Source organism: Lissotriton vulgaris, chromosome 9 (genome assembly GCF_964263255.1).
Source record: "Lissotriton vulgaris chromosome 9, aLisVul1.2, whole genome shotgun sequence".
Classification (NCBI taxonomy): Eukaryota; Metazoa; Chordata; class Amphibia; order Caudata; family Salamandridae; genus Lissotriton; species Lissotriton vulgaris.
In genome coordinates this window covers 316,437,874-316,465,037 of record NC_141697.1, presented here as the reverse complement: position 1 = coordinate 316,465,037, position 27,164 = coordinate 316,437,874, and positions in this window count along the sequence as shown.

Below are 27,164 nucleotides of genomic sequence, written 5' to 3'. Positions count from 1 at the left end.
TGCATTGTCTGCTTTCCATTCCCAGCATCAACGTGCAGGCAGCCAGGAAGGCTTTTTTATTTTGACCTCCGCTAGGCCAAAGAAAAAGGCCGAAGTTAAGGGGTCATCATACCTCCTTTTCTTTTTTTTCCCTCATTCTCCACCCTTCTAGCTCCATTCTACCCTAGAGATATCGACACACTGCCTCAGGAAACTGGATATGTAGGCGTCTAGGGGGTTTGACCTTCGCCTATCAGTGTTGTCAGATACTCAAAGGTTTTTTAAGTAGACCTGGGGAGCCACCTTACAGGGTATTAACCAACCCATCCACATCAGGGCGCAACCTAATGTCTCCGGATGTACCTGCAAAATAGTAGGGCAGCGTAATCATCTGACAAGGAAAAAAAAAAATCCGTCATCTCAGTGTTGCCACCATTTCAAGAGATTCCAAAATGCTCGTTTATTTTGGTTGCCCGATCTCATTAAATCCAATCTAGAAACCTGCAATATTGATGCCTGCCAGTCCAAAAAAGAAGGTGATGTAGGTTCCTTCCATTTTTTGCAAATTTCTTTCCTGGCCAACAGGATAGCATAGAAAAGAAGTTGTTTAGCGGGACCTATAATGCCCTCCGATAAGCCAAATATTACCAATGAGGGGAAATTATAATGGGGCAGCCAAGCGATGTTGTCAGTAATCTACTTATGGAGTCCCAAAAGGAAGACAGGGCTGGGCAGTCGATAAACATGTGGAGATCAGAAGCAGCTATTGTCCTGCACCTCATACATAATACTGGCTAGCCCTCTGAAAATTTTGAAAGTCTCTGTGGTGAATAATAGGTCCTATGCAAAGTGAAGAGGAGATTCCTTCAGAACCATGCTGGTTTAACTACATCCCACAATGTCTTACAGGAGTTTAACCATAGACTTTCAATATCCTGATCTAAGAGGGAACCACTCCAAAGCTTATTGGCCAATTGGAATTCACTATCTACCTCATCTAATATTGCATGGTACCAGAAAGAAACTTCCTTTTTTGCCAGGACTTTATTGATAAGCTGAAATTCTAGATGGTTACCTCCTCCAACTGGGTATTTACTCAGGGTGGCTATCTGAGACTGAGCCCAACTAGCCATCTGTAAGTATTTAAACTTAGAGAGGCTAGAACCAACCCTTTCCCTGAGACATTCCCACGAAATAAGGACTCCTTCGACAAATAGATCTCCCCAAACCTCCACCCCTGCTTCTCTCAAGGGTAAGACCTGTCTACCTCTAAGCCATCCCGGACCCCCCGGTGTATCCGACAAAGGAGCCATACTAGAAAAGTACCCTAGCGCTACCAAACTTCTCAAATTAACCCATGTTCTAACTAAGCCCTGTAAGACCTTTAGCTTTATTTTTTTAAAGAATTTGGGGGCATATTATCAAGCCTGTGCGCTAAAATTATCGCCGCTTTATCGGCCGAAAACGGCTGATAAAGCGGCGATAATGGGCTTGATAATATGCTCTGTGGAATTCCAATCGAAGTTCATGTTAGATGTCTTCACATCTAACATGTGCTTCGATTGGAATTCCATAGAGCATATTATCAAGCCCATTATCGCCGCTTTATCAGCCGTTTTCGGCCGATAAAGCGGCGATAATTTTAGCGCACAGGCTTGATAATATGCCCCATGGGATCCCCAAATTTAAAAAAAACCCTCATGTGATAACATGGCCCCACTAAGCATAGGCTGAAACATACAACCTACCCCTGTGTTGGTGGGCATCTTCAGTAGCATGCGAGAATCGGAAAGTTGGAATGCCCATGCATACAACTGAAGATCCGGAGCGGCTAGGCCTCCCTTTTCTCTTCGCCGCCTGAGTTTTTTCCAGGCAATCCTAGGTGTATGATAAGCCCAAATAAATGAATTATTATCACTCTGTAACTTAAGTAAGGAGGCAGGCTCAAAATAAAGGGGAATAGTGTTAAAAAGGAAAGTAGTTCTGGGTAAAATTGAAATTTTTATTAAATTTACCCTTCCCAAAATGGACAAGGGTAATGAAGACCATACTCTCATAAATTTTCGACAATCTTTCGCCACCACAGAAAGGTTGGTTTCAGCTATTTTGCCGACATCCTGAAAAATGTTAATTCCAGAATACATCATTTTTGAGCTAAGCTGCACCCCTGTCACAGTCTCCCCCTTATTCCCGGCCATAATTTCTGTTTTGGAGGCATTGATTTCGTAACCAGAGATCGCTCCAAAATCATCGGCTAGTTTAATCTCCATGGGAAGAGCTTATGCAACTCGGAGGAGAAGATCAAGATGTCATCCGCATAAAGGGCCACCTTCCTCTCCCACTCCCCATATCTGAAGGGCTTGATGTTAAAATCATCCCTCAGCCGTTGGGCAAAGGAATCAATATACAAATCGAACAGGAGAGGGGAGAGTGGGCAGCCCTGATGCGTACCCCTTGTGATCTTAAAAGGGTCAGAAAGAGCTCCGTTCGCCAGAAGACAAGCAGAGGGATTCTGATATAACAGCCTCACGGCTTTACAGAACTGTTCCCCAATATTAAACTTACCTAAGCCCCCCGACAGGTATGTCCAAAGGACCCTGTCGAAGGCCTTAGTGGCGTAGAGTGTCAAGACAGCCAGAGGAAAAGATTTGGTAGACGCAATATCAATAGCCCCGATCAAATCATAAGTCAAATCAGAAAGCTGTCGACCCTTAACAAAGCCCCTCTGGTCCTGATGCAAGATGTCACCTGCAACCAGCCCCAATCTTTTGGCCATAACAGAGGTAAAGATTTTATAATCTGCGTTAAGAATAGATATCGGCCTATAGGACCCACAGTTGGATGCAGCTTTACCGGGTTTATGGATGCATTATCCCATGAGGCTGGGGGGTTACCCCTTCCTGAAGAATCTGATTAAAAAGGTCAGTCAAGATTGAAACAATACTGTCCCCAAAACCATGTAGAGTTCAGAGGGAAGGCCATCAGGTCCTGCCGCCTTCCCCTTTTTGCAGCTAATAATGGCTGCATTAACCTCATCCTGCGTGATTACTCAGTCGAGGTGGCACCGTTGTTCTGTGGTCAGAGAAGGCAATGAGACCTCATTTAGCCAAATCTTCTTTATAGATATCTTGGAAGAACCGTTTAAAAGCCCTCTGAATATCCTTATCTGATGTAAGTATTACACTGCCCTGAGAGATTGACCCGATGTTATTTCGTACTTGGTCAGTCTTAGCTTTCCTGGCAAGAAGCCTTCCTGCACCTTCCTCATACTCAAAATGAGCAATTTTGCTTGCATCCCACCTACGAAGTAGGCATGCATTCAACACTGTGTCCAGATGTCCCTTTAATCGTGTCAACTTATTTTGCAGCTCCTGTAAGATTTCGACAGAGGTGCTAGTATATTGATCTATTTCTACTTGCAGCTTTCCAATTTTGGCCTCAAAAGTGGAAACCTCCTCTCAATATATTTTCCTCCTATAGGTAGCCCTGCTGGTTATATGGCCCCTTAAAAAGGCTGTATATGTATCCCATACACATCCTATTGAGGCCGGACCTATGGTCATTTTCATGAACCACTCTGTCTCACTAGTCAAGGAAGAGATCTCCTCATCTTCCAGGAGTAGCGAGCGATCAATGACCACGATCTAGGGGAAGCATGAGCAATACCTTCCAATTCCAGCCACATGGCAGAATGATCAGACAAATGTGAGGGAAGGTATAGGATGTTCTTGACTACACCCTTCAAAGCCTGACTAACCAAGATAAAATCAATCCTTGATTGATGTCGGTATTTATAATTATGGAATAACACACCCAACTGTTGCCCTGACCTTAGCCTCCAGATATCAGAATAAGCATATTGTTTCATGGTGTCAAGTAAGAAGGTCCTGGTTTTAGAAGGAACTGAGGCACGACTATTTGGTGACTTATCAAGATAGGGGTCTAAAACTATATTGAAATCGCCAGCCAAAACAGTTGGTTCTGTAAACAATAATAGATGAGAAAAAAATTGATTTAAGAACTGAAGGGTCATCATGGTTTGGGCCATAATATCCAACAATAGATATTGGCGCACCTGAAATATTAACCGTTGAAATGACCCATCTGCCACCTGGGTCTACAAACTTTGATATAAGGCGAGCCTTCACTGACCTCTTGAAAAGTATCGAAACACCCCTGATATTCATAGTCTGAGTTGTAGAGATACAAAATTCTATCCATTTATTCTTCTGAACCAACAGAAGCATCTCTGATTCAGTCAAATGCGTCTCCTGGAGCACTATAACCTGCGCACCAGAACCACAGAGATATTGTAGGATCTTGTCCCTTCTAGGTCTGGTGCGCAGGCCATTGACGTCCCAGGTGAGAATCTGTAGACTATTCATAGATGAAATAGCCTCCCCTACACTGTGCCCACTTTTGACTCAGGAACCCCCTAGACTTGTCTAGTACGCCATATTTACACCATAGATTACTCTATAAAAGAAAGAAATTCGAAGGAGAGAATGAGGAATTTTTAAAACTTTTTTACTATCAGACCTCCTTTTGATTGAGTATCCTGACTGGACGTTGCCTGGAAAGAGGAGAAACTAAAACACACAGCTTGTTATCTCTTCAAAGGTACTTGAGAGGCATGCTTTTGACTTTGTTCAGTCCCTGTATATAAGTACAACCACTGTAAGAATGTCAGACCACAAAGTTATTGCCGTTTCTTAAGTGGTGATGGTAAGCCACCTGGTGAGGGTGGTCCTCTGGGTGTGGTTAGAGATGATCAGGTAGGCTGAGAGGGCAGAAGGGTCCAAATTGGACTCTCTGTTTTATAGGTGCTTGAGGTTTTGTTGCTTAAGAATAAACAGCTGGGTGCAGTGCTACTTGGAGGGGGTTTATGCTGGTGGAGTTAGCAGGCAGAAAAGTGAAGTCATTCACTTTGCCAAAGATTTCTTTGGCAGCGTTAAGTTTATTGTTGGCTCTTATCTATTGATGGTAGCACCTTGGGCAGATTTGTAGATGCTCTTCTCAATTTCTTTTTGACTTTGTCTCCATCTGTGCCCAAGTTTCTTGCAGTGGCTTTTGGTGAGCCTGAGCTTTTCCATGTATCAGCTGGCTTGTGGTTGGATTCTAATGACTTTGCTGACTTTGAGAGGAGACAGGGTATCTGCACAGACGGTATTCGAGAGTGTTGAAGTCAGAGATGGATTCAGGAAGGGTGTTGTGCTGAGGATGGTGGTTCAGAGTTCAGAAGACCAGGATTCTGCTGAGATCTTATCCCAGATGACATGTTTCTGCGATGCTGTGCAATGCGTATGCCAAAGTGGATGAGGGTGTGGCCGTACTAGGTGATCGGTGTGGGCTTGTGTACTGTGATGTTGCTGAAGATGGTGTAGATGGGGCCCAGTAGAGGGCTGGCTGTGTGTAAAAGGTCTTCTACTCACTGGGTCAGTTCGATTTTAGACAGGTCTCCAAGAAGTTTGATTGTGTTGGAATCGGTGGTAGTTGAAGTCACAGAGGAGGATGAAAGCACTGGAGTCGAGGATCGGGGAAGACAAAATCTGCAATGTGTTGCTAAAGTTGTTGTGTTGTCTGGGATGGTTTTAGACGAATGCACTGCTCAGGCTTAGTTGGCTGTGATGAGGAGTTTGAAGATCAAATGTGCAATGTTGCTGGTTGTGTTTCCCAGGCGGTGAAGCATTGAATTGATTATTTGAATATTACAGGGTTTCCACCTCTGGGTCTGTTTTTCATGTCCTGTCTTTTTGTGATGTTGCCGGGGGGGATTTCGTGATCATGATGGGGGCTGACAAGTTAGTCATTGTAGTAAAATTGGTCCACGAATAAAGAAAGTTCCAAGAAGTATTTATTCGAGAAGAAGAACAACTTAACAGCCACAGCAGAGAACAGCACATAACGATCCTCTTCCTTCAGTAGTTCACCTTCCTTCTAACACTGACATTCTACAATGACCTCACAGATTCCAAGGGCCCGATGTAGGTAAAACGCATTTTCCGATTTCAAAATACCGAAGCGCACCGAATCGGTATTCTGAAATCGGAAAACGAGATGTAGGAAAAAAACCCCGAAAAAATACCGATTCGGTCGTAATCGGTATTGTGATTCGATATGTACCGAATCGGCATGCACCGAATCGAAAAGTACCGAATCGGCTACCACCGATTCGGAATTTTCCGATTCGGCCAATACCGATTCGGCAAATACCGAATCGATGATCGAAATACACCCCCATGGCCAAAATGCCCATAGGAATGCATTGAAAAAACCGAATCGGTAAAATCCGATTCGGTAAAATCCGATTCGGTAAAATCCGAAACAGTCAATGAGGTGGATCCACCCTCCCCCACCCAAGCAGGGAGTGGCTACCCAGGCAGGTGCAGCTCATTAAGAACTTTCTGGAGAGGCAGCCTGAGCTGAACATTCACAGTGAGCAGCAGTGGAAGCAGGAGCCAGAGCACTGTGAGAGAAAGATGGCTAGCAGCAGTGAGAGCCAGAAGGCTGGCCACAAGAGAAAACCCAAATTCAGTACCATGGAGCTGCAGGTGTTGATGGAGGAGGTGGTGAGGGTGCACAGGCAGCTCTTTGGGAGGCTGTCCCTCACTGTACCGGACAGCACAAAGAGGAGGCTCTGGAGCGAGATTGCTGAGAAGGTTAACTCAGTTGGTGTTACCCCCAGGAGCCTTGATGACCTAAAAAAAAGGTTTTATGATATCCGCAGCCTAACTAAACGCAAAATGGCAGAGCTGCAGAGGCAAGCTGGACTGACTGGTGGAGGCAGGAACCCGGCGCCACCCCTCACTGAGCTGGAGGAACTGGTGTCCAGCACCATCGAGAGGGAGAGTGTGACTGGAATCGGGAACCTGGATAGCTCAGCCAGAGCTACAGCTAAAGGTAAGAAGCATGCGCATCATGACACACCCTACCAGACACCTCCCCTTTAGACACAATGCACAGCCAAACCCCAGCCCAGTACTGCTACCAACAGACAAGAGAAATGCATCATGTTAAATGTAGTCAGCAGAAGTAGGCAAAACACGGCAGTGCAGAACCATAATATGAAAAACAGTGGAACAGAATCAAAGTATATGCAAGGACATGTGCAATGCTTTAATTGTAGTGTCTGTAATACATCGGCACTCAATTCACAAATGCTTCTTTATACCTAGGGGCACCATCAGGCGGAGGAGCCGAAGCAACTGAGGCACCAGCACCAGCAACAACTTCCAGTGCGGTGGCAGGGTCAAGCACTAGTCAGGCTGCCCTGGAGGAGGAGGAGGAGGACAACACCACTGGCCAGGGAAATGAGGGAGACCTAGGACTTGACTTCACATTTCTTCACTCCCCCCAAATGTCTGGCACACCCCCATTGCTGTTCTCCCCTGAGAACTCACCAACAACGGCCCACCCTGCACCAGCCACATCTCCTGCCAGGAGTATTGTTGTGGCTCCACTGAACCCTATCCAGGGAGCAGCGGGTCAGGCCCCAGCTACCACCACAGCAACACCAGTGCACCCCACCCCACACAGCAGGGCAGCAGCAGTTCCCGGAGGTGTACAAGTTCCAGCACTGCACTTCCGGCACGGGAGGGCAGCGTCTTTCAGGGGCTGGAGGTCAGCATGGTGAAGATACAGCGCATGCAGGCGAAATCCATCATGGCCTGCCAGCGCCAGCTTCGCCAGCATAACCTGCAAATGGGAGAGATGGTGCAAGGGTTTAAGGCTTTCGTCGAAACCAATAAGGAAGTTGCTGCAGGTCTTGGCCATGTGACCACAGCCATCACACAGCTATGCACCAAACTTGACGAGCACGAGCACTCTCGCTGCCGGGATGCCCGCATGCACAACAGATCAATTAGCCGCCTTGCTGCTGCTACCGCACAACTCTGCCAACGTGGGGCAAATATGGAGGCCAGCTTGACCCAGAACACGGCTGAGGTCACCAGGGGCATGGCCCGCATAACAACCGCCATGGAGGCAATGATTATTTCCAACACTGTGGCCAATCCAGCCCTGGACCTGGGCGAGGCTGGGGACAGCAGCAGTCGCAGCAGCCCGGCCAGCGCTGTGTCGGAGCCGCGCCGGAGCACCAGGCGCTCTGCTGAAGCTGCTGGACATGCGGAAGGGGGAGAGGCACACCCCAGTGGGGCTGCTAAGTGCAGCAAAAAGTAGGCTTGCCAGGGCGGGTGAGGCAACCCGGACCTTTGACATTGATTTACTTTACATTAACATTTTCTTTTGTTGCACATCAGTGCAGTAACGGTGTTGCAACATTATTACAATTTTCTTTTCCTCACAACCATTTACCTGTCTGTGCATCTGTACTCACTCAGAAATAGTTTTCTGTAATCTCCTCACGTCTGTATCTGCCATCACTTGGCGTAGACACCCCAGCAGGTTGTGTTTGTGGCACAGCAACGTCGTCGTCATGGTCCTCGTAGTCTGACAACTCCATCTCAGTGCCCTTCTTGACCGCAAGGTTGTGCAACATTGCACAGACAGCTATGATCTTGCAGCAGGTGATGGGGGTATACTGCCTTGCACCTCCACTCTTGTGCAGGCATCTGAATCTGCTTTTCCAGATGCCAAAGGTCCGTTCAACTACATTCCTTGTGCTTTTGTGGGCCCGGTTATACCTCCTTTGGCTGGGTGTGGAGGGGTTGAGGTAGGGGGTGAGTATGAATGAGCAGAGGGCATATGCACTGTCGCCTAGAAGGAAAAGGGGTAACATTACTCACATGCATACATGTATTTCACTTAGCTACTTTGTGTTATGGGGGTCTGATGATGTGTCTCACCTAGGAGGTATCCTTCACCAAATTCGCCAGCCATCAGCCGTGCATAGATGCCGCTCTGTTGAAAAATGTAGGAGTCGTGGGTACTCCCTGGGAATTTTGCTACCAGGTCTGTGATGGTGCACTTCGCATTGCAGATCGCCTGAACATTGATGGTGTGCGTAGACTTCCTATTGCGGTATATGTATTCTGTGTCAGCTGGGGGGCAAATCGGAATGTGCGTGCCATCTATGCAGCCAATGATTTGGGGAAATTGTGCCATCTGGTAGAAGTCAGCTTCAGTTTGTACCAGTTCTGCGTGGGTTGCAGGGAAAGAGATGTATTGGTCCATCCTGTGTATCATGGCGTCAAGGAATGTGTGGAAGAACCTTGACAGGCTGCTCTGGGTCACCCCTCCTACCGCTGCAACTCCACTTTGATAGCTGCCAGACGCAAGCAGGTGTAGGCTGCATAGCACCTGGACGTGCGCTGGGATGGCGTGTGCCCTTGGGGTGGGGTGGTCCAACAGTGGTTTGAGGTCCCTGATGAGCTCCAGAATGGTGTCTGAGTCCAACCTGTACCTCTGTAGGATCTCTGCCTCTGTGAGCATGAACAGGGTGATCCTCTGTCTGTAGACCTGTTCCTCTCTTTGCCATTCCCTCTGTCCTTCCTGCTGTAGCCGTAGCCGCCTTGCAATGACATAAAAAGCAGCCATCCTGCAAGTTGCAATGCAGTTTGGGTCTATTTTTATGGGTTGGAGTTGGTTACCACCTGATTGTAATCCATGGTAAATACCGAGTTAGAAATACCGATTTTGAGCCAAAATCGGTATTTCTGTGCTTCCCTACATCTCCCTATCTGTCCGAATCGGGGATTTTCCGAATCGGTGATTCTACCGATTCGGTAGGTTATCCGAATCGGCTTTTTTCCGAATCGCTGTCTCTACCGATTCGATACGTGGACCGAATCGGATTTTTTCCGATTCGGTGTCACTACCGATTCGGTACATGGACCGAAACGGTATTTTTATCCGATTCAGTATGTTTCCGAATCGTTATATTTCCGATTCGGGGTATTTCCGATTCGGATTATTTCCGATTTGGTAGTCATTCCGATTCGGTATTTGTACCGATTTGGACGATTTTCTTTGCCCTACATCTTGATGGCTGCATACCGATCGGTAAGGGCCCAAAATCGGTATTTTCGGCCGTTACCGATCGGTAACGGCCTACCTACATCGGGCCCCAAATGACCTAAGCATGGAATACCACACACCTCCCCCCTTTATAAAAAAACAAAAAAACAAAAAAAACAATAATGAAGGAAAAATAACAAAATCCATCCTCCCCCCAAAAAAAACCTAAAATCGAGCAAAATCCTTCAATTTCACAGGAGTATGTTTCACACGTGAACTCCTATGTGAAACATCAGAATCTTGATGACAATTAGTAGAAACATTGTTAGAAACATTGTCATGAACAGTATTATCAGACATATTATCATTGGTTACATTTTCATGAATGCTATCCTCACACAGAGGAGAAAGATTATCAAAAACTTCATGAGTACCAGAGAAACCCAAATCATTATTTACAACTTGCGGGTTCTCAGAAGACTCCAGGTTAGAATGTTGTTGCATAGGCTTAAAATCGTTGGATTTGCATATTGAAATGCGTCTAAAATTCCAGATCTTACCACCCTCAACTCTAACAGCCTTACTAAAAACATCAGTCACATTTACAGGACTAGACCATCTAGAAGCTCCCTTGCGAATTTGTCCACCAAACTTCACTCTCACAATATCCCCTACACTTAACTTAGGAGAATTGGTTTTCTGCACAGAATTCTGTGAAATGTTCGCTTGGTACCTACTAACAAGATCTCTAACACTTTTCAGATCCAATTCCAAATAATCACCATTCTTTGCTTTTAACCACCAAGGCATGAGTTTTGAACCCGGTTTCCTACAACCAACATCTCAAAAGGGGATAACCCAGTCACAGAGTTGGGAGACATGTGGTAAGTCAAAAGAGTTGCTTGCAAAGCTTTTCTCAATTTCAAACCACTACGTAAAGCTAACTGACAAGACTCCTTAATTACTCTGTTAAAACGCTCCACTTGACCGTTTGCTTGAGGAAAATAATTGGAAACTCTCTTGTGCACGATACCACAGCTGGATAGAAAAGATATAAAGACATCACTAACAAACTGCGGTCCATTATCATAGATAATTTCTTCAGGCAAACCTTCTCTACAGAAAACCTCATTCAAAAATTCTATAATAACATCAGAATTGACCTTTTCAACAATTTTCAATTCTGGCCACTTGGAAAAATAGTCGACCAGAACTACAGCAAACATATCCTTCCCTGATTGGTAATTAAAAGGACCAATAATGTTGATTCCTAACTTTCGCCATGGACTCTGGACAAACTCAATGGGGGTAACACCCACAGAAATCGGTTTTACCGATTTATCACTCAAAGAACAAGGAGTACAATTCCTAACCCACCTGTCAATCATGCAATCCATACTAGGCCACCAGTAAAATTCTCTAATTCTCCTCTTAGTTGTGGACATCCCCATATGCCCTTCATGTGCAAGATTGCAAATAGACTCTCTAATAACCTTAGGAGGAACAATTTTATCAGCTCTAAACACCATGCCAAAATGTTCCATCAATTCATCCCTAACCTTAAAGAAAGAGGCCAAATCACCACTCAGTTTCCTCTCTTCTGGCCAACCTTTACTTAGAAAAGCTCTCACCTTCATCAGGACATCATCCTGTTGCATAGCTTGTGTACATAAAGTTTCAGATATCAATTTGGATTGATCATTACCACTGATAATGTTTACATCACATATTGTAAAAGCAACATCACATTCTTCGGGGTATTTTACCTCAGAACTATCACTGATAGGAAATCGTGACATGCAATCCGCATGAACATTAAGACGTCCTGGGACATAAACAACCTCACAATGATATTCCTGCAACTTGGCAGCAAGCCTCGCTAGGCGAGCAGTGAGAGTCCTACCACCACCAGCTGATAACATACTAACAAGAGGTTTATGATCTGTCCTTAATGAAAATTTTATTCCCCAGAGAAATTGGTGGAAATGTTGAGCCGCCCAAGAGCAAGCAAGTAGCTCCTTTTCTATTGTAGAATAATTAAATTCTGCATTTCGTAGAGTCCTAGATGCATAAGAGACAACATATTCCCCAAACTTATCTTTTTGCATCAAAACAGCTCCTAGACCAACATTGCTAGCGTCGACGCACACAACAAATTCTTTTGCAACGGAAAATGGTTTCATAAAAGGACCATCAACAATTTTACTTTTGAGAATGTCAAAAGAATCTTGTTGATCTTTACCCCATACAAATTTTGCCTGTTTCTTTAATAAAGATCGCAAAGGATGTACAATTATGGAATAATCTTGTACAAATTTCCCATGGAATTCAGTAAGGCCTAGAAAGGACAACAACTGGTCTTTAGAAGTGGGAACAGGAGCTGAGGTAATACTTTTAACATGGTTAATTTTGGGCTTAATACCATCACTTGAAATTTCATGGCCCAAATACTCAACTTTAGATTGTCTAAATTTACACTTGGAAATCTTCAGAGTTAGACCTTTCGCTTGCACATTGCTTAATACAGAACGTAGATTACAATCATGTTTTTCAAAATCTTTACCAAATATTAGGATATCGTCTTGAAACGCTATCGCACCATTACAATTCTTGAGCAGATCCTTCATCAACCGTTGAAAAACGGAGATGGCACTAGCCAGATTTTGAAAGGCATCCTCAAATACTGGAACATGCCTTCCGGGGTAACAAATGCAGTTAACTTCTTAGATTGTTCATGCAATTCCACCTGGTGATATGCGCTGGTCAAATCAATAGTAGAAAATACAGTAGCACCAGATAAAGAAGAAATTAATTCATGGATATTTGGTAGGGGATGTTTATCAACCCAGATTTCTTGGTTTAAACTGCGGAGATCCACACAAAAGCGGAGATCTCCTGAACTCTTAAGTGACAAAACAATGGGAGATACCCACGGGGAAGATTCAATGGGCTCAATAATTTTTTTCAAAACAAGGTCGTCCAAAATTTCTCTAAGTTTACCCCTGTAGGCTAATGGAACATTCCTTAGTCTATGTCTAACTGAAACTGCATTATCGTTGAGAATTATTTTATGTTTAAAGTATTTTCCAAGAGTATCCTTAAAAACATCAGGAAAATTCATCTTGAGATTATCTACAAAATGTGAATCCTCATTTGAATTTGTTTCGGCCAAACTATTTACATCCGAATCTATAAAACATACTGGAGGATTGGCATTGGGATCAAGCTTAATTCCCAGATCGCGTTGATGTGGCCACCCAAGAATAGCTACTCCTTTAGTAGCCACATACACTTTCCCCCTGGTGATTCTATCTCTGATTTGAATAGTAGCCCAAAAGAAACCTTCCAGGTTTATCTTTTGACCAGTGTAACCTCCAGGTTGAATATCAGGAATTAACAATTTCCTGTTTCCCCATAAACTATTGAACAACTTTAAACTAATGATAGTATACCATGAACAGGAATCTATCATCAATTCAATAGATTTGTTGTCAATTAAAATGGGACAAGAGGGAAATTCTTTATGCTCAACTTCATCTACGGAGAGAATGCAGTTAAAACTATGAAGGACTTCTTCTTCTTCTTGTGAAACATAGTTAACTTTTTAAATAGAACAACAAACATTACCAAAATGTCCTTTTCTTTTGCATTTAACACATACTCTGTCCCAAGCAGGACACCCTCTGTAATTACCAAAATGGTTAGGACTTCCACAACGATAACATGACATTTTTTTTTGTTGAAAAAACTTGTTATCAGAAAAGTTCTTATTATCCACAAACTTCTTATCACTGTCTTTTTTAAATACATCTTTGGAAGAAGAATTTGAATTCATTTGGTTCTTAACTAAAGAAACCTCAGCTTCGGGAATCTGTGGTTTAGATGCAGTACCTCTAATTTCAGACACAAATAATTCTGATTGCTCGATTCCCTTGGCAATGTTGATAACCACACTGAGTGAAGAGTCTGTGCCTAACCAAAGTCTCTCTCGAATTTTCTTGCTCTTTGTTTGCATCATGATCTGGTCTCTAAGAACTTGTTCATAAGAGATCATTTCAAAAGCACAAGAGCATGCTAGAGAACGTAGAGCGAAGACATAATCCTCAATGGATTCATCTTGTTTCTGGACACGAGAATAAAACTTGAACCTTTCCATAACTGTGTTTATTTTTCTGCCAAAATGAATTTTCATCTGTCTGGAAGCCTTCTCAAAAACATCAATATCTCCTGGATCATCAATAGGGGGAAGATTGTCAAATTCTTTGATGCCTGCGCCCCCCAAGCAATGTCTTAAGAGGGCTAATTTCCTCTTCGCAGAACAACCATCCTTCTCAAGTACGTCAACATATGCCATAAACATTGGGAACCATAAGTCCCACTCAATGTTAGGATCGCCAGCAGTTTGTAAAAAATGAGGAGGAGGTGCAATGTTTGACATTTCGCACAGAAAGTGGTAAATTTTTTACTTTAAAATGTAAATATTAAGGTAAAGATAAAGAAATACCTTGGAATATAAAGTAAATAAGTTATCAAATCTTCAGTCAGTGAAATAACATGTAGAACTTGTTTCTGATCGAAAATACGAGTGAAAAGGTAAATATTCATAATGGCGGCACGCAAATGACGTCAGCGCGTCACTTAAGGTGAAAGGTGACTCCAATAATGCTTTGCGATCAACCCCCACAATGCTTGGCGAATATACATCAGCGTTGTCATGAAAGAACAGTGGAAGATGTCGCATGCAAGGAACTCAGAGACGTGCTTGAAGAATTTTGAAAGATACACTCACCAACGGCATCCAAGGTAATGGTAGATTGAAGTTGCAAAAAAAAAAAATATGTTATCCGATCCGATGCCGTAATGAAGTACGTTAACCAATACCAAATAGTCACGAAGATTCAATTCAACTCCAGTTGAAAAGAAAATATGGTGAAGTCCAAAGTAAATAGTACGTGAACCTTGTTCTTCAAATCTTGAAACTTTAAGGTCCCAATCATCGCCAAGAAATATGTAGTAAAATTGGTCCACGAATAAAGAAAGTTCCAAGAAGTATTTATTCGAGAAGAAGGACAACTTAACAGCCACAGCAGAGAACAGCACATAACGATCCTCTTCCTTCAGTAGTTCACCTTCCTTCTAACACTGACATTCTACAATGACCTCACAGATTCTAAATGACCTAAGCGTAGAATACCACAGTCATCAAGATTTCAGTCACGAAGAGCAGATTTGGTCGGTCATGTAGTGGGTCACAAATTTCAGTGGCATGTTTAGTGAGAGAGTATTGAGGAGTATACAGGGTAGAGAGGGATGTGGCGTGTAAGGTGTATGAAAGGAGTGAAGTGAGTTCATGTGAAATGGCAAATGGCACAGGAGAACACATTGTCAGTGTTGGGTGGAGAGCCACGGCAGCTGCGCTGGGGAATGTAACATGGGTTCAGGGTGCAGAGTTTTGCAGCGGAGTAAAGACTGGGAGGAAATGGATAGGAGGAGGAACGGGGTTCTGATGCTGGGGGCAGATGGGATTGCCTTTGGCTTGCCTTTAGTGCACCCACTGTGCACGCCCATGTAGCTGCTTCCAATAAATGAAGATAGTTTTGGCGGGAAACCAGTGCTGTCACTTCCTCGCACACAAATCATGGACTGACACACACACACACATGCAAGCATATGTGCATATACACATATGCACACAGACACATAGTAACAATCTTGAATTTAATTGCCATGAATAGAAGCACCTACTTCATCTCTGGATTGTCCTAGACCCAGGGCAGGACAGGCAATTTTGCTCGCTGGCATTATGCCAAATGGGCTGAAAGCTAGTGGATTGTTTTCAGAGCAGGATGGAATGCCATGGCTCATCCATGAAAGCAACCACAGCCCCACTTTTGTTGTGGTCTCCTGCAATGTGGGGCTGGCTTGAACATTTTTACCTTGGCCGATTTTGGATCTTATTGGGACCTACCTACACCTACTCTTAAGTAGTGGCACAAAAAGTATTGTAGTTGTAAAAAGGATGTACAAGCAGAAGGGATGTCAGTCTTTCCTAAGCCCCTTTGGTTACACCTTTATTTTGGACTATGCATAGATATTGTTCCTGAAAGCTTGTAGTTCTGTCGATGGATGGGGTAATATGGGAATCAGGTTATACACACATAGACAGTGAAACAGTATCCCATCACAGACTACCCAGAATGGGTTAGTGTCAGTGCCTAATTTGTAAAATATTAAGTGCATGTGCTCCGATTTGTTAAGGAGGCCACACCCACACCCCCTGGCTCCACCCATTCACTCCACGGACTCCACCCACTTCCTCTATTGGCTCCGCCCACCCACACCCAGAACTAGTATTGCTGAACGTGCCATAACAAGGGTTAGACCAAAATCTACAGGTTGAAAGGTCAGGAAATGAGCCATGTGCATCACCATAAGGATGCACTACAGGACAGTCTACACCCTGTTCTATGCACCTGTGGCTGAGGGTCAGTCACTAGCCACATGTGATCGAAGCACGGATGGGCCAAGCTGTGACACATCAAGATCCAAGTGCCTGTCACCCACAGGGGAGTAAGTCTGAAAACACCACACATCCACCCAGAGAGGTGGAAGACTGAGCAGCACCCACCCATGACATCTCACCTCCAAATCCCTAGCCCACAGGAAGCCCATCAAAGCCCCACTAGCTCCTGTATACTACACAGGCTGTCAGGATCTGACTTGCAGATCCCCTGCAGGTGCTCAGCATTGAGTGGAGAGCCATGCAAAGGACAGAGTTCCTGCCTGGAGTCCAGTGCTGCAGAGAGTGGACCCAGGTAAACTCTGAAATTAAAGCCCTGCTGTTCCTTTCTGATGATGATTATTCTGGAATGTCACTTATTCTCACCTGACTACCCCACTCCTTCTCCCTAGCTATAACCGGACCTGACCCTCCAAAACAGAAGCATGAATCAATGCATTGCACTTGCAGGAATGCAAGCTCGCAGTCGCAATATTCGATCATAATGTAATGTCTAGCAACCACTGCACCCTAAGTACATCAGCAGCCTTGGCCCTACCACAGCGAAGCAGACGTGATTAATTGTGATATTATATATAATATTTATACAATATATGATTTTTAGGTGAGCCAAACCAATAGTTCATAGACAAAAGGTGCAGTTGAGCTCTTTTTTGCAATTACTGTTTATTTAATTTCCCGCTTAATAAGGTCCTCTAAGTTGTTTATCGCCACGCAATGTCCGGTTTTATTTAGCATTACTCCATAAAGACATAAACAAAACATTCCAGTCTCCTCTAACCATTCCTAGCTTTAAATCGGGTAAACTGTGAGAAAAAGTGGTGATGAATGTTCAAGGCAACAGCAAACAAATCCTCTCCCTTCCTGCCTCTGTGTGTGCGAGAGTGATATTGGTATTTTTTTATTGGACCAAAACACAAATAATATTGCGTGCATTGTTTACATTCTGCTGTTTTAATTAGTTTCAAGCTCAAAAGAACAACTTTTCAATGTTAACCTACCCCTTGTTTTTGGAAAAATTCAATCTCATTTTAATTCCATTAGTCGCCATGAGCCATGGAGCCTGGAGGTTCTCCAAGCAGCTTGCCTGAAGAGTGTAGTATTCATTTGATGTTGCCTTGTGTTGGCGGGGAAGCAGATCAGATGGAAACTGTCACATGAAACATGGCAAAGTCCAGGCCTTTGAGATGAATGCGCACATTTTAAATATCTGTGAGTGTTCACACACAAGGCCTGTCTGATAATCATTCAACTGCGTGATTTACATCTAAGGTTACTACAAGAAAGGAGATTCTAGAGCCAGTGGTCCTACAGTGGACCAATTTATACTAGAAAAACAAAGATAATCTGCAGGAACTTCTGTCCATACGTGTGTCACTGGGTTCTGCCTAAAACTTATTCTGCGGTACAAAAGGAGGTGGTGATGGATGGAGCATCTGAACCAATCAAACACTCACACCCAGTCAACAGATCTGGGTTTAATTCATCACCGTTCTTTAGCTCACTCTGCCACCCGGGGTGACAAATGTTCGCCATAAGTTGGCAGGGTATGCTCAGACGTGAGTCCCTTGCACACTTTGCCACTGGATTCAAGCAAACCTGGCTGAAGACGGCTGATAGCCAGAAACCGGTCCTAGGATGCTTGATTCCGGTCCAGTAAAGACATGGCTTGGCAGTTTGGCCTGGACTGTTCCCATGAGGCACAGGGTCAAGGCTGATTTGCATATGGCCATGTCTGAACTGGGGTGGTGTGAAGTGCAAAAAACGATGTATTTAGGCCCAGATCTCTGTACTGGGGTGAATGTAAGACATTGTTCTGCATTCTGTCCATCAACTGTTGTTTTTGCATTTAAAACTTGTTCTGCAGCTGCAGACAAGTGTTGTAACATGCCCTTTTTCATTTGCAAATTCTGCAAAAAGAAAAACATGCCAGTTTACATATGCAAAAAAGCACTGGCACTGGCAGTTTACTCTGGTAACCCATAAATTGGGAGGTCCGGTGTGGCAAAGGAAAGGGGCCGTTGAGTCATGAGGTGTTGAGCTTGAAAAAGCAAAGTTGACAGTTAACTTATACATTTATTTGCTGCAAAGAAATTGGTGAAGAGAACACACAATAGTAAATCTGTTAGGATTAATTAATAGTGACTTGTTGTAGTACTATCTGCTACTCTCTTACCTGTAACCTGCAGTCTCCTTGGCAGGTTACAGGTAACCTGCCAAGGTTTCATTAGATCAGTGGCAAATAATGTGTTTTGGTGGAGCCCAGGCCAAGAACATCAGCATGCAATGCAAATGACAAGTCAAAAGAAATCATTTACGGCCTGCTTCTGCTGGGTTTTTATTTCAGTGCGTGAGAGTTAACAGAAAGCAGCAATGCACTTTTTTATTACTTCGACAATGTTGTATTAAGCTTATTGCCGAGGCCGGAACTTTCCAGGACCCAGTATGCTTTGCTCGCAGCTCACCCATCAGCCCGCCCTAAACTGTAATAATTAACCAATGAGAAAGAAAATGCTGCTTGAAAGGCAGGCGTGCACTACTGACATCACTAACGTAATGCAGTCATCCTGCCTGGACCTGGGTGGGCCATCCGGCAGGAAGGAGGACGACACAGGACACAGGACAGGTAGGTACATTTCTTTTTAATAAATATTGGGCTCATCTCACGGGAGAAAAATCCAATAGCCAAAAGTGACTGTGCTTAGCACCTGAAAGCTCCTGCACAAATTAAGCAATGGTTAGTGTTAGTGACTTGCAGAGCATCACCCACTAACTACCTACAAAGGTAACCCCTCAATTGTTTTCTCCTTGCAGCTAAAGGTAAATTAGGTCTAATCTAGATGACTGAGGGGAATATGCATGCCAGTGGCTCAAGCATTATCGTGAGGCAGACCTCTCAGCCCTTCGGTAGAAGCCTATCCTCCAAGCCAGCCTCCCTTAGAGGCTTTTCAGAGAGATATCCTTCCTGCTCTCTATAAACCATGCTTGACACAACCAAGTCCCAGTAGAGTTGTCCGACTGGCAGCTTGTCAAAAAATACTCATTTTCAGCCCTCTTATAGGGTACTAGCAGCACGTCCCGACGTTGTCCGGGTATGAATTGCTGCCGGCCAGTAGTATATTGTTTTGTAGGATTTCGTTTTGATAGCATTTCTTATCTGTGACAGGCCTGTGAAACGCTCCGATTCACAGTGCACTGCTGATGCACTTAAGAGTGCGCGTTCAGTAGTGTGTGAACTCGAGTTTCCCTACTTTATTTTTCCTTGCAATATTAAATAGCGCAAACTCTACAACATGGCATGAGCACAATTTACATTACAGAAGAACACATTAATTTGTGGTAGGCACGGGGAGACAAAGTGATTTGCCTGAAATCACAGGATGTTGAGCTGATGCCGAGATTCGAACGTAGCTCCCCAGCTCTAAAGTTCGCAATTCTAGAACTTGTGGCGGGAGGTGTGTCTAAAAGTGTATGTCGGTGCTGGCCATCAATGAGAGAGACCTGTGCATTTTTCAAATAAGTGGTGAAAAAATATGAGTATGTTGCTGGAGATGTGGGCCGCCGTGCCACCAATGTACTTACTGGGGGAGGGTAAACACCCATTATTCCGTTATAGAAGAAAAGGCGGCTGACCAAGGTAATCTACAAGAAATTTCAAAGTATGATACGTAAGTCCATATGATGTCCACAGTGCGTCCAGAGTATGCCGCACCAATACTCTCCTGCAAAGCGGATCCCAAAGTTCATATACAAAAGGACGGTGCACTCAAAAGGGAGTACTCAAAAGCTCCAATTCGTATTCCAAAATTTCTTTATTCAATTCCAATTAAAACAATTTCCTCAGCCAACGTGTTTTGTTCACAAAGAACTTCGTCAGGGCTATTCGGAAAAGGAAATTTCCCGTAGAATTAGACCCATCGCTGGGATATATTGAAAAGTATTACAAACAACAGTTTCACAGGGGGCCAATAGATTAGTTGGCCACTGGACAAACCGTGTACGTTGTCCATTCTAAATGAAGGGAAGTAACCAATTAAGTTCCTGCGGTATAATAACGTTGGGAAGGTCCGACCGCCAGTTCGGGTAGCTGGTAATATAGCAAATGAATTAATCCTGATTAATTCATTTGCTATATTACCAGCTACCCGAACTGGCGGCCGTGACCTAGGTCGGACCTTCCCAACGTTATTATACCGCAGGAACTTAATTGGTTACTTCACTTTATTTAGAACGGACAACGTACAGGGTTTGTCCAGTGGCCAGTAATCTATTGGCCCCCTGTGAAACTGTTGTTTGTAATACTTTTCAATATATCCCAGCGATGGGTCTAATTCTACGGGAAATTTCCTTCGCCAAATAGCCCTGACGAAGTTCTTTGTGAACGAAACGCGTTGGCTGAGGAGTTTGTTTCAATTGGAATTGAATAAAGACATTTTGGAATACGAATTGGAGCTTTTGAGTACTCCCTTTTTGGTGCACCGCCCTTTTGGATATGAACTTTGGGACCCATTATTCCGCAACTTTCTTTGCGCATACCATCACTCCGCATACTTTCATTACGAAAGTACCATGACTCCGCAATGCCATTATAACGCATGGCATTACATTTTATATGCTTTTACCACGCATACATTTACAACAGAATTCGTTGTAAATGCATGAATGGTAAAAGCATGTTTTTTTTAATGTTTGGATAAGGTAAGTATGGGTATAGGGGTATATATTTTGGGGTACTGAGGTAAATGTTTTGGGGTGTTGGGGTATTTTAAAGGTTCAGATATAGTTTTGGGTTATGGGGTACAGGGGTAGTTTTAGGGTTTAGGGATAGATATGGGTTTTGGGGTACAGGGGTATTTTTAGGGTTCAGGGCTAGGTTTGGGTTTTGGGGTATAGGGGTATTTTTAGGGTTCAGGGGTAGGTTTGGATTTTGGGGTATAGGGGTATTTTTAGGGTTCAGGGGTAGGTTTGGATTTTGGGTACAGGGGTATTTTAAGGATTCAGGGCTAGGTTTGGGTTTTGGGGTACAGGGGTATTTTTAGGGTTCAGGGCTAGGTTTGGGTTTTGGAGTACAGTGGTATTTTAGGGTTCAGGGGTAGGTTTGGGTTTTGGGGTACAGGGTTATTTTTTGAGTTCAGAGCTAGGCTTGGGTTTTGGGGTACAGGGGTATTTTTGGGGTACAGGGGTATTTTAAGGGTTCAGGGCTATATTTGGGTTTTGGGGTACAGGGTTATTTTAGGGTTCAGGGGTAGGTTTGGGTTTGGGGTACAGTGATATTTTTAGGGTTCAGGGCTAGGTTTAGGTTTTGGGGTACAGGGGTATTTTTAGGGTTCAGGGGTAGGTTTGGGGTTTGAGGTACAGGGGTATTTATAGGGTTCAGGGCTAGGTTTGGGTTTTGGGGTACAGGGGTATTTTTAGGGTTTAGGGATAGGTTTGGGTTTTGGGGTACAAGGTATATTTATAGGGTTAAGATGGGTTAGTGTTTAAGGGTGCAGGGGTATTTAAAGGGAGCAGGGTGGGATTAGCACACAATATGAGACATGGCATGAAGGGTGGAACGTACCACACTCCCCCAGCGTTTGTCACGCCCCAGCACATGCCCACAGCGCAACGCAGTCACGCCCACAAGGGACTACTTTGCTGGCACAGTTCTTTAACCTTTTAAATGTATATGGTGGGCGTCTGAATAGCCTATGTCCTTCTGCTGCAACTTCCCTTTCCAACGCTTTATTGGGTATTGTGATTGGTGCTGTGGTTCCGGAGATTACACGCCTCAAAGGTTTGGGCTCTCTCTTTATTATATTAGTACGGATAACCAGGGCCCCTGGAATTATGTGATTGTGCGGCCACTGAGATTTTTGAGTAATTGTAGATTTGCCTCATTTGCCACATCATCCACTATCTGCTGCATACTCTGCTGTTTTTAACAACAAAATTGCTTTTAGCTCAAACGGTACAAAAGTTAGTAACAATGCAGTGACCCTTATCATAGCACAGTGGAAGGCCTTTTGCAAAGGTTGACTTGTAACCTTTCTGTAATTTATTGCTATATTTTGGTGTCAAACTGTTATTAATGCCCAGACAGAGTTTAAAAGGTTAGAAATTACACCATAATGAAGTAATAATATTACAAAATGTGATACATAATGAAGCATAATTTGCCTTTCCTTGCTGCATACATTTCTCAACCCTTTTGCATAATTTGATCCTCCCTTGCCACATAATTCCAGTGGCCCTGGTTATAACTCCTGATACACATTATAGTTTATATGCAACTTAAAAGTTGCATACATACATAAAAAAAATCCTACAAAAGTAAAGCAAGAATCATCAGGTTCTCCATAATAGAAAATGTGACGGCTTCAGCATATCTTCCCAGATTTTGAAATTGACAGGGCTTGCAACGTGATCTAATTCTTTGCATGCAGTTGATTTCCTACCGGCTCCCAGATTGGGTACGTGCTCCTGATTGTCTTGGCCATTTGCCCAAGGAAAAAGGATTACTCTCACAAGAGCTATTCACTGCATTGCAACTTATCCTCTCGAGGTCACCTCCTTCCTCTTTATGGGTTTTTCTTTTTCAGCGTGGTTTTCTTATTAAAGTCTAACCACTGTGCGTTATGTCTGTGCAGTTATAGCTATGTTATGAATAGCTAATGGCAACCCCCCCTGCTCACCTAATCCAGCCCACCCTGAGCCCCCCGACACCCCTCAACCTTGACCCCACCAGCTGTCGCCCTCACCCCTCCAATTCGAGCTAAAAGCCTGTGGAAAGCTGAAATTACGTGCTATGCGGCGCAGTGAAATCACTGAGCGCTAAGCACGCTTGGAGGGGGTAATTGCGGTGGAGCTGGCAGAGCCTGGCCGAGATGGTCGGGACCCGGGCGGGCTCCGGGGTTGGGAGCAAGGGGAGCAGCCCCAAAACTAGTGATCCCCTGCAGCTGGCCCGGATGGCGAGCGAAGAGGTAGGGGATGGCTGAGGACTAGGGGCGCGGGTGGTAAAGTCACGGACGAGAGCCCTATGGGAGCGCTGAGCCACTAGGGGTACAATAAACTGGAAGAACTCGGGGGGAAGTCTGGGCGCGAGGGGCTCTTTGCTCAAAGCACTTTGTGTGGTTGAGGGGAGGGCACGGGAAAGAGAGCTGCCGGGCGCCTGCACACCAAGACCCGTCAGCGACGGGAAATGATATCCGCCTCCCGGACAGCCCCTACGCCCCCGCCTCTCACCCCTTACGTGCGCTAGTTAGGCTCGGCCACCTTACCGCGGTGCAGATTCCTCGACTTCCCGAGTCCCAGAGTCTCCTGGGGGTGCAGGCGTACAGCTGCCCAAGGCCCCCACAGCACCTGCAGCACCCGGCTCCCGGTCTCCCCGGCTCCCGAACTCCGCGTCTCACGCACATCGCGCTCCCACCGCCACAGCTTCCACCCACCTACGTCGTCACGCCTCCCTGACAAGCCGCGGCAATCACTCTGATGGGACGTGGCCGGCAAATGCACTCACAGTGGATTGGTGCACCTCTTGACACAGTGTTTCATCGAGATTGTCTGATCTGCACTGGCCCTGTAGACACGCAGGATATACACAACAGGCGTTCCCAGGCAAAATGGAGGCAATGTTGGATAAAGTACAATGCCAGGCCTACAAACGTATTTTTAAACTTCCTAAATATACTCATCACAGTTTAATTCGTTTGGAGTTTGGCCTAAAGCAACAAAGTAAGGAATGCTTGGGAACACATGCTAAATACTTTTACCAAGTTTTAACTGCCCCAGCTGGAAGTTTAAAAAGTATGCTGAAGCCAATTTACGGAGATACCGCTAACCCGTGGCATAGCTACAAGGAAAAAGCAGTGGAAACGTTGGGGCTTGCAATTGAAAACTGGAAAAATGCACCAATAAACTACCTGGCGATTAAAAATGCAATAAACAAACAATGGTTTTATTCGTCAAGTACAAATGATCTAGAAGAATTCGTAACAGAAAGAGGACCACCCGGGTTGGCAACATCATATATAGGGCATAAAACACAGCCCTACCTCAGCAAAGCACTCAAAAACATCATATGGGCCAGAATAGTGCCCCTCCAAATTAAAGAGCTAAACCCTGGGTGAAGGTCCCTGGAATACAAAATAAGATGCAGACTCTGCAACTACAAAAATGAATCTCTGTTACACATGATTTGCTGCTGCCCCGAGATGCTCTTGCCCCGACGGATCTTTTTAAAACAAATCTGGCTACGACACGGGGTTCGATCAGTAAAAGAAGCCGTTTCTGTTCTTTTCTCCTGCACTCTTCCATCAGACCTATCAAAGTTTGGGAAATACATGGCCAAGCTTTGAAACGGGCTTTCGGAAAATGATGGGTCAGGCATGATGAAAGTCACCTTAGACCAATAAGCCAACTTGCCCCACAAACCAGACGGATAAGACATCATTTTAATAACTATAATATCTTAACTTACTCAAGCAAGTCACTAATGTGGACACACTGGTATATGCTTGCTGTTTTTTATTCACAGATACAAATATTAATATATATATTGATTTTTATATACTGAGTTTGAAAGTTTCGTATACAAATGCATTTTTTTAGGATTGCTTTTCTTTTTAAGATGTATTGTAAATGGTTTTAAATAACTGTGCAATATAAATAAATATTACTTACTCACTGGCACTTAGTGTAACAGTTGGCGCACCAGCCTTTCCCCGCTGGTGCGCGTTCAGCAACCCTGCCCCTGCGTTCACGCCGGCTGGTGTGAGCACGTGAATAAAATAAAGAAGGCGGAGCTGCGACGGCAGTCCGTGCTCGACCGCACACACAAGTTGGTGTCCTTTATTTGCTGCACTGACGAGCACCCGCCTAAGAGATTTTGCCTGCCAAGTAAGTGAGCAATGAGACTTTTCCATACTCTGGTCAAGAACTGGGTTGAGATGAGATGTAATAGTTGGCGCCCAGCCTTTCTCCGCTGGTGCGCATTCAGCAACCCTGCCCCTGCGTTCACGCTGGCTGGCGTGAGCACGTGAAAAAAATAAAGAAGGGGGAGCTGCGACGGTAGTCTGCGCTCGACCGCACACACTAGTTGGTGTCCTTTATTTGCTGCGCATGTCCAGGCATTAGCGCGCGACACATAGCAGGACTGCAGACCCCTCCCTGGAACACTTAGCGCATGATCAGCTGCTTTCTGGCCATTTCTAGTTGTGCTCTGGTCACTGACGTTGCTGTCGGGCGGATGTGAGTTATAAGTTGTGGTGTTGCGCTCTAGTCTACAGCGTGAACGCGATGACGCGTCACGCTATAGACGAGAGCGAGGCACGCGCGCAGGCGTAAATGAATAAGAAGAAGGGCGTGAAAGCGAGAGCGGAGTTGGCGACAGGATAAGCAGCTAGCAAGACGCTCGGCGCTCTTTATGATTTCCAGTTGTGCTTATTGTTCGAATAAAGCTAAGTGAATTTTACCCTGGCTCAGAGTACTGTGTGTGGGGACCCAGATACAACATTACAGTGGCGACGAGGACTGGGATCTCCCCACCGTCCACACACAGCCAAACTGGGAGTCGAAGTCCAGAACAACAGAGGAACACCCCAGGCCAAGAGAACAGCGCATGAGAAGCAGCAACAACGCAGAAACATAGAGCGCGGCAGTAGTGCACCACTACAACTCGGCAGAGGACCAGTCGCAGGCCACATCACAGGTCAGTGCTGTCCCGGAGGAGTGGGGTCCCTCAGCCAGCACACTGGCAACTAAAGGAACAGTCCAGAATCAAGAGGAGGGTGAGCAAGTCCCCAACCTACCTCGTGGTGCTGAGGATAACGCCCCAGGCAGCCCCAGGCAGCCCCAGAAGCCAAGGAGACGTCGCGGGAGGAGCGGAAGCCCCCAGTGCGCCCGATAGCCCCAGGACCCAATCAGAAACACCGAAGGACGAACCAAAGATGGCAAACCAGTCCTCCGCATTGATGGCACCCATCCCCTTCTTACCCAGGCCGGGCGAACCCCAAATGAAGTGGGAAGACTGGAGGGAATACTTCAGGAATTACATAGAAGCACAAGAAGACGAAAACGGAGAACCATACGCCCCAGCTCGGAAGAAAAGGCTGTTGCTCCACAACCTAGGCCCGGAAGGAGTGAGGGTGTCGCCAACATAGTGCCCAAGGAACGCGACCCAACAGAGGACGACGTGTTCAAGAACGCGCTGGATGATCTAGATAACCACTTTCGTCCAGTTGTGTGTGTAACCATAGACTGTTACAATTTCCAGCAAAGGAATCAGGAAGCAGGGGAATCAATTGATGACTACGTAGCCGCTCTACGGCGTCTGGCCATCACGTGCAAGTACGGGACACTGCAAGATGAGTACATAAAGGACCAGATAGTGATGCATACCACCAATAAATCAGTCCAGGACAAATTATGGGCACAGAGCGAAACATCGCTTAAGGACGTCATAGCCATGGTGAAAAAAGTCGAGATGTCGAAGCGCTGCGCAGATGCAGCCAAACGAGAAAACACCCAGAAACAAATGGTCAACAAGATCGATGAGGCCTCAACCATGCACAAACAAAAAGGATCATACGGAGACCAGAAGCAGGAGCCCAGATGGGCAGGGAAGCAAACGGGTCGACCGTCCACAGAAGGCAAGTTTTCATGTTACAGGTGCGGGAGCACAGCCCACACGGCACAAGACAAACGTTGCCCGGCGTTTCGCGCCAGATGCGCGTTCTGCGGCCTGGTCGGCCATTTTGAAAAAGTATGCCGC